General features: G+C 43.2%; 1 protein-coding gene across 3 annotated transcripts in view; it reads right to left on the bottom strand.

Annotated features, from left to right (window-relative positions):
- IGF1R (insulin like growth factor 1 receptor) overlaps positions 1-16,230 on the bottom strand; it is a 316,223-nt gene that overhangs the window by 73,275 nt on the left and 226,718 nt on the right. The window lies entirely within an intron of this gene.

The raw sequence follows: 16,230 nt of genomic DNA, 5'->3' as shown, positions 1-16,230 counted from the left end.
CAGGGGTGGCACCGCCTTCTCTGGGCCTGGCCAGCATCCTTCTGGGTCATTCACTGCTACCACCAGCACCAGATCACTCATTGAGGAGACAATGCAAAAACACACTACGAAATCCTCTCCCCCACCACTGTCCTTTCATCCCACTTAGACCTGCAGACATCTTTAAAGTTCAGTCTCTCCTAAGAACTCCTTGTTTGGTCTGGGACAAACCATTAGCTTCTGTGATCTTGTTCCTCTCTCTTCCCATCTGTAAAATGAGGGGGATAATACCCACATTTGAAGGTTGCCTCAGGCGTGGGTCAGCCAGTGGAAGCCCTACAGGAACTCTATGGTTTATCAGTAATTTAAAAGGCATTGTGCTCTGCTCACTTTCCATTTCAAATATGTTCCTTACTGAAAACTCTTTTAAAGCCTTAGTGTGCAGAAATGCTTATTTAGAAAATGATTAAACTACAATATAGTAAAGATGATACCATTCAAAATGACTTCAGGAAAATTTCTGTTGCCTTAGATATCAAAGGTTTTACCTCAAATAAGCCAAAGCTGTTAGATGACCAAGAAGTCACCATGTCTGAGGGTCATTCTTAAGTTCAAGAACATAGGTGTGTTACAGGAAAGGAGTCCTGATCCAGACCCCAAGAGAGGGTTCTTAGATCTTACGCAAGAGTAATTCGGGGTGAGTCTGTAAACTGAAAGCAAGTTGATTAGGAAAGTAAAGGAACAGAAGAATGGCTACTCCATAGACAGAGCAGCCTGGAAGGCTGCTGGTTGCCCATTTTTATGACACGCTAAACAAGGGGTGGATTATTCATACCTCTCCATTTTAGACCATATAGGGTAACTTCCTGATGTTGCTATGACATCTAAACACTCACAGCGCTGGTGGGAGTGCAGCAGTGAGGACGACCACAGGTCACTCTCGTTACCATCTTGGTTTTGGTGGGTTTGCGCCGGCTTCTTTAACTGCAACTGCTAGATCAGCAAGGTCTTTATGACCTGTATTTTGTGCTGACCTTTAACCTCATCCTGTGACTCAGAATGTCTTAACTGTCTGGGAATTCGGCCTCATTTTACCTAGCTCCTATTCAAGATGCAGTTGCTCTGGTTTCAATGCCTCTGACAAGTGGGTGAGTAGTATCTCCGAGCCCACAGAACCATAGGATATTAGAAGCCATCTCCTCTAAGCCTCTTCGTGTGCTAAAGTGAAATCAGTATCTAATAACCACAGATCCATGGTGTACATCCCAAATGCATGAGCTGGCATTTATTTCCATAACAATGCTGTCGTGATCACACTCTGTGGGCTGTCAGCCTTACTTGTAAATTAAGTATAAATCAACAAAATATGAAATCTGGTTTGCATTATACATTTCCTACTTTATCCTCAAATTGGAAAACAATACAAAATTATTTAAATGTGTATTTGACTCTGACATGCAATATTGAGTGGAGATTCTAGAATTTGTTTTTTCTTGTAATAAAAATACATGATTAAAAAAATCAGAGATCACAAACAAGTAAAGAGAATATAGAGAACAAGTAAGTCCACCTACCCACAAGTGACCCCTTTATTAATATCTTCACGCAGACCTTCCCTGGTCCTTTCTTACGTATGTGCATGGACATATAAATACAAGTATCTACAAAAAAGACAAGCCATTCTGAAAGCTTTCTTTTGGCATAAAAGATTGTGAATTCCACAAACAGTTAACAGCAGTACTACACTCCACTGTGGAATGTATCATAAGTTACACCTGTCCCCAATTATAAGATATTTTCTTTACTTTTTCTTATTGCAATCGGCAAAGCAATCTTCATGAGCACCCTTAACATTTCATTAGCATCAATTTCCAGAATTCATCTTGTTGGGTTAAACTGTCCTCTAGAAAGTTTGTACCGGTTCACACACCCACTAGTTGCCTCCAAGAGTTCCTATTTCGCTGCAAATAGGTGAACTTGAAAACAGATATCAGAACTTGGACATGCAAATGAATAGCGTCACCTCTGAAGAAAACTGTCATGATACTGTCAAGCTTAAAATACTTTTGCAACTTTCTCTTTTGAAGTCATCCTTTGACAGAAACAACAGGTTGCCTTCCATTATTTATTCTTCTTGTCATTTTCAGTAATTTTTAGTTGAGAATATGGCCATCCAGTTACAGACCACATCTCCCAGCCTTCCTTGTAGCTAGATAGAGGTGGCCATATGACTTAAGTTCTGGCCAGTGACATATAAACAAACGTTGTGACTGGAACTTCCTGGAAGACTCCTGAGAACAAAGAGGGCATGGCCATCCTCCTCCTTGCTGGCTGGAATGCAGTAGTAATGCTTGGAGCTCAAGTACCAACCTTGGACCACAAGGTGAAACATCAAGAATGGTGAAGCGAGATAAAAGGAACTTAGTCCCTTAGGAGAGTGGGGCCCCTAGGCTAACCCTGGACTGCTTACTCCAGACTTCTTTAGATGTGAGAGACATACACTTTTATCTTGTTTCAATGACTGCTATTCATATATGCAACTGAACTAATCCCAACTGAGACAGGTCTTCAGAGCTATCTATAAAGTGAAGAAGAAACCCATTCCTGTCCGTTTATGCCATTTTGTTGGTAAGGATTGGCTCTCAATGACTCCAGGCTATTTCCAAAAACTAATCTAACCCACAAGTGATAAGGAGTTACCCATCTCTGATCACACCAAAAAAGTACGCATTTTATGAGTTCCTAAAATGTTGGGATATATATATGCTGTCTACCAAGGTGACTTTCTTGAAGAGGATAACACAAATTTGAATTTACAAACCTAGCATATTTTCTGTAAACACACACACACACACACACACACACTCTCTCTCTCTCTCTCTATCATCAAACCCCCACTTGAAGACAGTTAATAATTTCAAATATATCCATTACAGAGGTCACTTCAAGGTCCAAGATCTAAAGAAACACTGAAATTGGGTATTCCAATTTCATGTTTTTAAACTGGTCACAACAGAATATAATTCCATCTATTCTTCATTTATTCATTTAGCAGCTATTTAATGTGTGCTGCACCTGTGTGCCAGACAGATGCATGCAGGATCAGCGACAATCCTGTCCCCAGGGAACGGACGACACAGCAAGTACGGGAGTGAGTGGAGCTGCCTGGTGTTTCCTGGGCTTCTGGGTGCCGGGGACGGTTTTGTGGAGTTGAAAGTGGAAAGATGAGCAAGGGAGGAATAAAGGACATGGCATGTAAATGCAATCACATGTAAATGCTTGTAAAAGCAACGAGGTCACTATGGGTGCAAGGGCTGGGTGTTAATGAAGAAGGCCAGGGACCACTGCTCGGGGAGGCACTGAAGGCCTGTCCAAGAGGGTTTAGCCCAACTGTGGATAATACGAAACCACAGAAAGTTTCAGGCAAGGGAACAACATGGCCAGATCTTCATATCAGAAAGGTTACCTGGCTGCAGTGCAAGGGACATGATGATCAGAGAGGGTAGGGCTGAAAGGAGAGAGGGACCAGGCTGGAAGAAAGCAGACTCCCAGCCTATGTTATTCCCACAAAATTCACGTCGTATAATAGATCTGTGAGGTTCAGTAAAACTGGTTACAGAAACAACGCTCACATTCCCGCTCGTCGGGCGTGTGCCAGCAGTATTAAGCATACACCCATCTCGGAGCACCGAGGCTGCTCTTCAGACATCACCATCACCATGCTTTGTCATTAGAGGAAGGAAACTCTGAGAATCTTACCATCATCATCAGACACTAACTGGGGGGACCAACATCTACTTGCAGAATCCCTTTCTCTGACAATTTAAAGAAAACATTATATAAAATGATGCGTAATAGACATTAAGATCAAGTAGCTATTAATGCAGTAGTAATAACTCAAGAACGTTGAAAAGAACAGAAAAATGTCCCTCTGCACTTGCTTGCAAATAGTTATACCTAAATATCAATGCCGGGATTTTCCAGGATGAGAAAGAAAGAAAAAAAAAAACTGACAAAGTACTTGTAGATATATTCCGCATTTCCCACACATCTGAGCAGTGGTCCCCCGAAACTTCCCAAAGGAGTGAGTGAAATTATACCATCCAGTCAGTCAGTTCGTGCCACAACCGATACACAGGCTGGGGAAGTCAGGTTTGTTTCGGTGGTGGGAGCTATTTCTGAAGGAACTTCAGTAAAACCACCCAGGAAAAATCATTTTCTTTATATACAGAGCAACTTCTTAAAGGGATCACAAATCAAGGGGTTCCTTCGTGTTAAATGATGCAAACTATGCATAAGCACATGCTCTATGCGGGGGCAGCAATGGAATGTGATGGGGAGAAGAGGGGAAGGTCAAAAGGAAAGTTGCTCTGTTTGTTAGAGGACGAACTGCATAAATAAGCATTGCTGCAGAGATGGACACCATGCTCCCCTCACTGAAGCACAACCTGAAAGGATTCTAGGAGGCAAGCAAGAGAACGCGAGCAAGTGTGGGATTAGAGAGTCCTGGAGCCAGCCCCAGAGCCCGCTGTAAATTCTGTCTCATCTCAATGTATATAAATATTATTAGTGTTCAGGACCATTAAGGGATTTCTTGAAAAGCCCCGGGCAGTGTGTCTCGCCAGCAGGTGGATGGCTGTTCCATGTGAGCGCCAAAACTGAGAATTTCATCTAGTACTACCAAATTTCCAATTACAGCGCTATGGGGGAAAGGAAGGGACCCTCTTCTCTGGCTTCCATGAATAAACACACTGAGTGCTATTAAAGGCATTTCAGCTTTTAAAAATAGGAGGAAAATAGAAGCTGCTATAAACTAACAAATATACAGAGAAAAAAGCAAACTGATTTTGCCCATGAGATCCTTCTATTCCTTGGAATTCTTACAGTGACCAACAATAAAAACAAAGGCCCATCTAAACTGCTGGAAAAGCTAACATGTCCCACATCCACCACTAAAACGATTGGTTCAGGTTTGCAATCACATAAAAACGAGGCACTGCACTTAAAAGCTCATTCTCTTCATTTTTTTTCCTTGGGGGGAGAGGAAAAAGAGTCACACACATCAGCCTTTAACTCTCTCCTTCTCCAGAGTCCTTGAATGTATCAAATTATTTCTAGAGTTTTTAAAAAACAATTTTTTTGTTCTTGCCAGAGTTTTTTTTTTAAATATTAGTTCAGAGAAACCATTTTTAAAAGCACACCATAGGCTGGGCGTGGTGGCTCACGCCTGTGATCCCAGCACTTTGGGAGGCCTAGGCGGGTATATCAACTGAGGTCAGGAGTTCAAGACCAGCCTGCCCAACACGGCGAAACCCCATCACTTACTAAAAATACAAAAATTAGCCAGGTGTGGTGGCACGTGCCTGTAATCCCAGCTACTTGGGAGGTTGAGGCAGGAGAATCGTTTGAACCCAGGAGGCGGAGGTTGCAGTGAGCCAAGATTGCACCATTTTACTCCAGCCTGAGGGACAAGAACAAAACTCCATCTCCAAAGAAAAAAAAAATAGGAGACTCAACCTCTTCACAAGGAACAAAACATGAAAGAGGGGCCACCTGGCCATACAATATTTCACAATGCAAACAATTTTATCCCCAATCATTTCTAAAGGAAAGAACTTATTCTGTACATGTTCAAATAAGGTAAAGCTTCTGAATCAAAATACAGAAGAGTTTAGGGCCATCTCAGCTGTTTCTGGCTTGCCCTAAGGTACACACCACTGTTCCATATAAACGCAGGGAGGCTTTCCCTAGCAGGCATGCATCCTCGTGCAGGAGGATTAACCGCTCCTAACTTCACGAAAGTGAGCTTCAACCTCCAAAGTGCATCAGAGAGACACATGGTCCAAAGAGATTTTATGATTCTCTTGCCTTGCCAGGAGAGGAACTGACCATAAGACAACACGGGGAGAAGGAAAGGGAGAGGGGTGAGGGCAAGCGAGGGGCTCTAGGTGAACTGACATGCAGCGTCCTGCCCCAGGCCTAACAGAAGTCCACCCAGGACGTGGGCATTCTTCTCCAGAAAGGACTTAGCTCAGCTGAGCGAATGAGAAAGGCTTCTTTTGATTTTAGCAGTCAGGCCTCAGGTAGGTTACACCCTATAGACGTGGCAGGTTCAGGGACTCAGCCCAGCCCTCCCAGGGCTCACAACCTGAGGACAAACAGTGGGAATATGAGCCAGTAGCAAGCAAAGGGTAGATTAGGGCTGCTTGCCAGGGGAAGGGACTTCCAGGCCAAAACTGGACAAGTGAGTAGGTGCTAGCAGGTGCATAGGGATGTTGGCAGAGCCAACAGAGAGTGCGGGCCAAGAGAAGCAAAGGTAACAAAGACAACCTCAGCACGACTGAAGGATGGAAGCACTGGAGACAGAGGGGAGGGGAGACTGGGAGGAAAGATGGTGTGCCCTGAGGTAGGGAGAGCCTGGAACAGCCTTTTAATCCAGCAATAGGAGTTTGGACTACTCTTAAGAGGAAAAATACTATTTTAAGCAGGAGGCACATGATCAGATGTGCATTCTAGCCTCAGTAGCCCAGATCAAGAGAACAGCAGTGCAGATGAGGAAAAGCAGGGTAGATTCAAGATATGTCCAGGACCATCTGGAAGGGTACAGAATTTTTTTTTTTTTTTGAGACGGAGTGTCGCTCTGTCACCCAGGCTGGAGTGCAGTGGTGCAATCTCAGCTCACTGCAAGCTCCAGTTCCACCTTCCAGATTCTTGCCATTCTCCTGTAGCTGGGACTACAGGCGCCCGCCACCATGCCCAGCTAATTTTTTGTATTTTTAGCAGAGACAGGGTTTCACCGTGTTACCCAGGATGGTCTCAATCTCCTGACCTCGTGATCCTCCTGCCTTGGCCTCCCAAAGTGCTGGGATTACAGGTATGAGCCACCAGGCCTGGCCAGGTACAGAACTTTTCTTTTGAGGGGTACAGAAAGATCAGCTCAGTCTGCAATGTGTTGTTTTTGTGTACACATCCAAACGGAAATGCCTGGCGTGCAGTTTGTGAGGATGCAATCAGGCATGATCTGAGCTGGAAACATCCTGGGGTGTGGTCAGCAGATGGATGGAGAAGGGACTGTGGGTTGGGTGTGGGGGAGGTCTGAGGATGCCCGGTGGACCCAGGAGAGATCACAGCACACACCGTGGCCAAGGCTGCCACCGTTCACAGGGGCCGAGCAGCCCCCAGTGGAGTCTTCACTCCTTTGGAATACCCCCATTCCTTGAAAAGAAATGTGCTCCAGGGGATTACAGTATATTCATCTGTGAATTCCCAGACCCATGTTTCACCCTTCTCTGTCCCCAAGTCTAGGTAACAATAATAATGTGTTTGTGGAATTATCTGGAGCCTCATGAACATGGTACCAAGGGCCTAAAGGCAAAGAGTTTTCAACCAAGGGTTGGTTCTTGCTGCCTTCTGTCTGGTCTTCAAACTAACCACAGTGACAATAAAAAGAGCCCCTCCCTCAGGGGCTGCTTAGGAAGCCTGCGTGCCCTGCTGCTTTTCCAGGGAGGCAGAGGCAGCCCAGCGAACACTGTCGACAGAAAGGGTATCTTTATTTCCAGCACCCACGCATGACTGCAGAGGGACTCAGGGAGCCCATGGCTGGCACAGGAGGACAGCCTAGCCGGGGCGGGCGCTGAGTCCACTCAGCTGACAGGTGTGCCACCATGCTCTCGCCTCGTAAAATAATCTTCCATCAATCCTCGCTTCTGTCCTCTCACACACACTACTCCCCACCCCTATCACCCCAGGGAAGAAGAGAGTGACGGTGAGCACAGGCTTCTCAGGCTGAGAGCGCCACCGTATTACACCTTGGCTTATTAGTCTGAAGTTCTTTAAACAAGTCTGCTAGGTTGGAAAAGGAAGCTTAGTTGAAAATGCTTAGACCCACGAGGTAAAACCAAATGCTGCACATACACACAGTAAAGAAATATTTTCTCAAAATGAAGACAAGAGGATTCTGTCAAGCTTCTGGTCATCCTAAGGAATGGTTGAAGAAAAACCCCACTGAGCCACTGCCTAGAGATTCCAGGAAGAGTTTAAAACAACTTCCAAACAGGTTTCTGCCTGGAGCTGCAGCCATTATGTGGAATCAGCTACGCAGGGCAAAAGAAAGTTGAAGTGGCAAGCGCTGTGTCTTAAACGTTCACAAAAGAAAATCACATCGGCAACATTTCTCAATGCCAAAAAGAAACAACCTCTTGTTCTAGAGAAAATATCCCACTATAGTAGTTAGACCCAGAAGAAACACTTTATGGTCAGAATGGAAGATACCACAGTTTGTCTGTCTGAACCTAAATAAAAAGGTTTTCAAGAGAACCAGCACTTTGGGGGTGCACCCAGGAGCACACAGAAAGGTACACCTGAGCAGAATTCTCAGTGTGCACAGCAGGGCTGGTTAGTCACGGGGCTGGACCACACCTTTCTGAACCTGTTAAGATAGCAGGCCTGAAAGCTCTCATTTTCTCCCAAGTCCAGTGTGTACAAGGAGATCTTGCAGTCTTTGAAAGGGGTTGAGACTCCATTTTGAGTCTGCTGTCTTCCTAACAGGAAGAAGCCTAGACAAGGGTGAACTTCCTAATGTACTAGGGTATACAGAAGGGGCAAGGAGTTACATATTTTCACCCCTCATCACTGTCCCTATTCACTCTCTTCTTCTACATTCCCATCCCTCTGAGGTGACACTGGGTTGCAGGACTGCTTTATGGCATGCAAAGGCAGGCAAGAAGCTCCTAGGGCCATGACATCCACCTGGCCCAGTTTACAAGCAACAAGCACTTATGCAGTCCTTTCTCCCTTTCATCCAATCACAGATTCTTAGATTTGAAGAGAAATTTACAGTCATCCATTGCATACTGATCTGAAACACTTCTTTACAAAAACCTGGGTGACCCTTCAAACAAAGTCCAAGGGAGCTCATTACTTTCCAGGAAGTGCTACTCCACTGCCAGATGGCACCCATCTTGATGAACTTCCTCCATACACATATTAAAAATGCGCTTTCCTGTACTGGACCCTCCCCAGCCCTCATGCAGGTGTCTGACACGCAGGGGAAGTGAGTGCTGCTTTGTACAGGTCAGACTTTCAAACAATATTCCAAGATGACGGTCACGGCTTCCCTCTGAACATCTTACTCAGTCACCACTCACGCAACACGCCCTAGACCTATTCTAACAGTACAGAGGCAGTCTGAACAGTGTAGAAATGCTCTTTTTTGCCCAAAGCAGCTTGCTTGCCGTTTCTCTGTGTGATCTTAAGAATAACTATCATCAAACATAGCTGGCTCACTCTGAGCCTCTAGTCACCTGAAGTTCCAGGTCTTCTTGTTCACAAAAAACTATTCATATCTCTACTATATAAATGTAATTTATACTGGAGATTCTGAATACAGGACTTTGTATTAATATACAGTTAATATTCACTAAATATATTCCATGCGCCTTACAACACATTAAGCATCTCACATAATTTCTGCATTTAATTTAATCCCCCTAATGATCACAAGGGGGCAGTATCATTATCCTCATTTGTACATGACCAAATGGTCGCACCAAGAGCACACAGCTGTTACACTGCAAACCTGGGCTTGGAACCCAGATCCTCCTAACTGTTGATTGCAGCCTCTTCCCCCACCGTGTTTATGGTGGTATGTGGTTGCAGCATGTCTCTATTGTCTAAAAGAAAGGGCCGGCCAGGCACAGTGGCTCACGCCTGTAATCCCAGCACTTTGGAAGGCCGAGACGGGTGGATCACCTGAGGTCAAGAGTTCAAGACCAGCCTGGTCAACATGGTGAAAGCCCATCTCTACTAAAAATACAAAAATTAGCTAGGTGTGGTGGTGGGCACACCTGTAGTCCTAGCTATTCCGGAGGCCGAGGCAGGAGAATTGCTTGAACCTGGGAGGCGGAGGTTGCAGTGAGCTGAGATCGCGCCACTGCCCTCCAGCCTGGGTGACAGAGTGAGACTCCATCTCAAAAATAAATAAATAAATGAATGAATATTTTAAAAATAATAAAAGGAAGGGGCTATGGGAGTTCATCTCATGCTACTTTTCCATTTGAGCATGTATCCATCAGGAAGAAATACAGCACCCTTTTCTCCGCCACACTAAGAGGTGTATCACTTAGACTGAAGGACAAAACCCAGGAAACATGACACTCTGGAAAAGGGTCAGGCATCCAGGTGATGCTAAGGAGATAACACGTACCCACTAAGGCCTTCTTTATTTATTGAGTTCCAGCAAATGGAACTTTTTTTTTTCTCTGCAGAAGTGTGCAAGCAGTTTCCAGTCTTGCTGAGCTACATGAATTGATGAAGAAAATACACTCTCATTATCTAATCTCATTAATAAGACTTGTTTGGGTGGAACTGGCTCTGTGGGTCACTGAGTCTTTCTGGGTCTTGTTGTTCTGTCTCCTGATAGCACAGTCACTTATATATGGTTATATTTGCCCTACAGAACATGCTGCAGTAACTGCCTCTGATGAGAGGAGCTTCTGCTTCAGTTGTTGCAATTGAGCAGTGACCTTTGCTGATAAACCTGTGGATTTTGGTATCTGTGGGAGGTCCCAGAACAAATCCCCCATGGGCATCAAGGGAAAACTGTCTATGGTACCACTATGATGTCTTACAGGCTATGTCAAGCTTGTGAAATTAAAGAACAAAGTCTGTTGTGGAGAAGAAGAAAAAACTTAGTTCTATGCCATCCCCTTGGTGGTGCATATAATCAAGGCTCACAGAAATATCCAAGTTCCAAGTAGATTCTGTCTGGGACAGAAGGCATGCCACAAGGTTTGGCTGCTGAATGTATCTGTGAACACTTAATTAATGAGCAAAAGAAATAATTGCCTGACAGTGCCCACTGGATCATTTAAGTCTCCGGAACCAACACGCAACGCTGGGCAGAGTATTGAGAAAAAAGAAAAACAAACAACCATGACAAAAAGGGCAAGCAAGAAACCAGGAGGAGGAAAGTTATAAATAGCATCATTATTAAATAGAGGTTTTGAGAGCTAATTAGTAAGGGTAGAGAGAGAAGTCACCAATGCAAAGAATTAACACAAAGGCTGAGAAGGAGACTCAGGAATCGTCCTCTAGCTGGGCTGCTGGGATGGTATAGGTTATAGGATGTTTCCCCTTCCTTCACACATTTTTTACAATAGCTTTATTGAGATCTAATTCACATACCCTATAACTCACCCATTTAGAGTGTACAATTTGGTAGCTTTTAGTATATTTAGAGAGTTGTACAAATACCACCACAATTAATCTTAACAATATTTTCATCACCCCAAAGAAAAACCCAATACCCATTAGCCATGCTTCCCACGCCCCTTTCCCAGGCAATCACTATTAAACTTTCCGTCTCTATAGATTTGCCTATTCTGGATATTTTACATGAATGGAATCAGATAATAGATAGTGTCTTTTGTGACTGGCTTCTTTTACTTAGCATAGGTAATGTTTTCAATATTTATCTCTGGTGTGGCATATATCAGTACTTCATTCCTTTTTATTTTCATTCATAAATTTTGACTTTCATGATTCATATCACGGGAAGATTAGCCCTGTAACCTTTCTATGAACATGCAGTGATAAAATCACAGGTACACTGGTCACAGGTTGGTGGAAGAGGCCCATCTGGACCTCAGAATCTATCTGCATTCTAGATTCATTCTAAAGGAAAAATGATTTGGTAGCGCTATCAAATCGACTAAATTGTGCCATTCTTTGATACCAGGAAAAAAGAGTTAGAGACATCCAATCTGTCAGGGAATGTTCACCCCCGTGTGCCTCCCCTCTGCTCCGAGTCAGCAGGACACGTGCTCTAATGATGGAGAATAAAACAATGGAATGAGCCTCATCTTTACAGAAATGCCTGGCAGAGGAACTGGATGCTGTAGCACAGAAAGCCTCCTTAGATGGCAGCAAGGGAAAAAAGCAAAGGAATAAAGTCCAATATTAAGAAGGGGCTGGGGGCGGAATTTGACCTTCTACTTCTTTTACTATCACTGTATTTTTATAAAATATTCTTTTTAAAAATATTCTAGTGTACTCTGAAATCATCCCCAAATTCTTTTAAACTCATATTCAAAGCCTACTTATAAATTTGGGCAAGAGAGATAAGTTATAATGGTAACAACAACAAATCAAGGACAAAGGCAACGAAGAACACTGCGGAATCCAGGCTGGACCGGCCCTGCTTCGGCGTTCTGGGGCGAGGTCATCATGGGCCGGGTTTCTTCACGCATGGACATACAGTGTCTCTCTCACAACCCACATCCCCCCTACTTTTTTTTTTTTTGAGACAGAGTCTTGCTCTGGCGCCCAGGCTAGAGTGCAATGGCACAATTTCGGCTCACTGCAACCTCCACCTCCCGGGTTCAAGCAATTCTCCTGCCTCAGCCTCCCGAGTAGCTGGGATTATAGGCGCCCACCACCATGCCCGGCTAATTTTTTGTGTTTTTAGTAGAGACTGGGTTGGTTTCACCGTGTTAGCCAGGATGGTCTCGCTCTCCTGACCTTGTGATCCACCTGACTTGGCCTCCCAAGGTGCTGGGATTATAGGTCTGAGCCACCGTGCCTGGACTTTTTTTTTTTTTTTTGAGTCTTTCACAAATAAGAAGACAGAAATCACTGCAGAATGGGTGACTATTTTGCAACTTTTCCCCAGTACTGTGAGCAACAGGCATGTGTACGTAAAGACACCCATCACTTAATACTGCCTGTCACAGATGCTTAAATGGACAGGGTGGAAAAAAATATTCTTTTCACACACTTAAAAGTTACTTCAAGTTATTTTAAATTTGGAACTGTTTGTATATTCCTTATAAGTTTATAAAACTCACACTGTCCCTCCATGACTAAGTAAAGTGGAATTGAGAGAGTATTCTATATTTGTAACTTGACTGGTTGTTCATGCTTACAGCCCTATTTCCATTCTCTGTTACTGTACACAGAGTTATGTGAGGTATTGTGGGCTCCTAAATGTTGCTGATTTCCTAACAAGGCAGGCCTGTGTCCCGTAGGGACAAACTGGGGACTGTTTTGATCAAGTGGAGGCCAAGCTCAGAGGGAGAGGCCTCCAGCTTTGTCATTTTGGCTGCATCTCCTAAAACTAGTGTTAGAGCCCACTTCTGGGCAATTACATGGCTTACTGGTGTTGACCAAGGTATCAATGCTACCGATACACTGCCTATTACACATACCTTAGACGCTCAATGCTACACAGCTGTGGCTGCAAATGTCACTTCTGCCTATTTTGGTAAAAACTGTTAGTCCAAAAGGTGCAATGTTTCAACAACCTACGCAAAAGCCCCTGCCACACACATAATCATTTATGTCAACATAACTTAAACGACTAAACTGAAGACAGCCACTTGTAGGGAAACTACTATTTAGAGAAGAGTATGCAATGTTTCTGATAAAATTTTGTCAACAACAGCAGAACTGTTTACCAGGAAACTGTGATAAATGTACGAGGTACCTGGGGAGGTAGATTTTTTTGCACTACCTGTGGAACTTAGATATTTACCTGCACACCTGTACAGGCAAATCACAGTGAAGCCTCTTCACAGGTGCTGAGTAAATTGAACAAAAACAGCTCCTCCAACGCTACCTCCTTAGGAGGATACATACCTATTCAGTGACCTCACAATTTTGCACAATCACTTGTGAAAGTCTCTTTTTAAAAATGCTTCTAGAGGCCACAGCACATTCTTTGACAGAACCTCAAGAGTAGCAAATTTTGGGAGAAAAAAAAAAAAGGCTGCTAGTGCCATTTTTCTTTCTTTCCTAATGCCAGAAGCAAAAACAGGTATCTCATTTCAATTCTGTGGCTGTTGGTGAGGCTGGATTATCTTTTTCACACATCTCTTGGCCATCTGCATTACCTCTGGCGTTAACTTCTCTTCCTGTCCTGGGTCCATTTTCTTCCTTGGATCTTAAGTTTGTATTATATATTTAAATTTGAGCTCTTAAAGAAGTACATGCTTTTTAAACACAGCATTGTGCCTTTAACACTTTTGTTTTAGATGGCTTGGTGATAAAATGCCTTTATGTGTAAGTCAGTCTCTCTCCCTCTGGGTCCCTCTCCCTGTCATAATTAAATCTGCCAAGAAGCATGGACAGCAACAGCTACAGATCAGCAACCTTGAAACGTGTTTATTTCTTATCTTTCCAGCTTCTCTGGTCACCTCTCCTTTGATCTGGTTACTTTCTGATGGCACACTTTTGGACTTGTAAACATTTATTATAGAGTATACATTATGCTTAAATGCTACACTACTCTTTTCCATCATCAAATCTGATTGCTGGCCCTATCTCCTGAAGTTAAAGTACCTTTTACATTGTGCAGAAATCACAAAAGATCAACTAGACTTTCAAAGTAAACTCTTATCCAGGATGGAGAGCAGAACAGAGTATCCCAGATAATCATACATTCTCGTTAACAGAATTACCACATAAGCCTCATGAGAACCAGTTTTTTGGGGGAACTGTACCAAAGAACACTCCCACCTTCAAAAATACATGGAACTTATATTTAATCTATCTGATGATTCAAAAGTGCCTCGGAAAAAAACATACAAATGTAAAACTATCATCTTTGGAATGTTCTCGCAAAGATTACTACTAAAAACAAAAACAAAACACTTGCCATTCCCACAGAATTCTGTTGGCTCATATTTTATTTTGCTAGTTTTTATTTTTGTGGGTGGTAGAGGTGGTGGTAGTGGGGCTGTGCACTTGATACAAGTATACCAACCTTGCCAGAATGCATTAGAAGTGCTAAAACCCCATCTTGGCAGTACAAATCCAATCATACTGGCAACTCTCATTTCCTCAATTTCAACTAGGGAAAAAATCTGACCCCATACTTTATAAAACGTGGATGAAGGATTTCAAAGTTCAAGACTCTCTTCTCTTTTTTTTTTTTTTTTAACTCTTAATAGTTTTCTTTTTTTGTAGATGATAGGTAAAATTGGGTTCAAATGAAGAACATAGGCATCCCATGAGTAAAATCCTAGTTGAAAGAGTGAATTTCATCTGTAAATGCCCAATGGAGATGGCCTTCCAGCAACCTTCTGCTTTTTCCAATTAATTAGGAAACATCTGGGAGTAAATTCTTATTTGATCCCCAAACCATTAAATATCTACTATTATTTCCTGGTTTTAGGTATTCGGTTCATTCCAGACTATCATGCAAATTATAAAGTGAATTATTTTGCTGCTGGCCCACCCAACATCACTTACAGTTTTAGGAAAGCTGGAACATGAAGCCAATTATGACAAAGCCTACTGTTACTAAAAAGTAGCGTGGAAAATTCAAGGGCTTTCCCTTCAGACATCACTGATGCGTATGAGGCCTGTCATCCATCCTATGCCCCGGCAAACTATCTGACCACTCTGGGCCAAACTGAAGGAGGTCACGCTTAGAGAGTCCTAGCACCGTGCTCCCAGATCCAGTGGGCTTCTCCTCTCTTCCTGCTGGGGAAGCCTTCACCCCACCCCACAGCCTCATCTTTTAATTGCCTCCCAAACATTAGCTGATTTTCAGGGATCAAAGGAATTTGCTTTGAAAGATGAAGGAACTTAACACTTAGAATAACTAAAATCAAAACAAGCAGGGCAGCTCTACAGAAAGCACACGTGATCTTTCATTCCATCCTTGGTCTGAACACTAAAGCCATTCGCAAAAAAAAAAAGTTCATACACATAACTGCCCATGCATCCACATGCTTTGCAGACAGGAGAATGTGTAAAGTTTACTTGCTCAACGAAGGGATCAGTAGACAGCAACTTGTACAACACATGACTGTACTTCCCAGATTAACTCCTTTCCCTGAACACCGTAAAAACCCAAACTGGCCAAGTCACCTAAAAAAAAAAAAAAAGAAAGAAAAGAAAGAGAGAAACCAAAAGGAATCTCAAGCATAAATCTCTTCTTCAAAAATCTTATCCAACATTCTGGACTTGAATAATCTGAAAACAAAGATCTGAAAATGTTTAATTTTTTTTTTTTTGGCCTTCTTCAAAGAAATAAGCTTTGTAGGAACTTCGAGATTCATGTCAAAACAACTGCTGTCTCCCGAAATCCCGGAGCCTCCTCATCCCGGAGCCGAGGGCCTGGGCAGGCCAGAGTGCAGAAGCTGCTGCAGTGCTGCAAACTGGTGTGCAGCATCCCTGAGGATGTGTTTGTGTTTTACTCACAGAGAACAAGTACTGGCAAGTGACAAAAAAAGAACATGTTTTGCA

This window comes from Gorilla gorilla, chromosome 16 (genome assembly GCF_029281585.2).
Source record: "Gorilla gorilla gorilla isolate KB3781 chromosome 16, NHGRI_mGorGor1-v2.1_pri, whole genome shotgun sequence".
NCBI lineage: Eukaryota > Metazoa > Chordata > Mammalia > Primates > Hominidae > Gorilla > Gorilla gorilla.
Note: the sequence above shows the minus strand (reverse complement) of the source record. Positions and strands in the feature narration are given on the sequence as shown.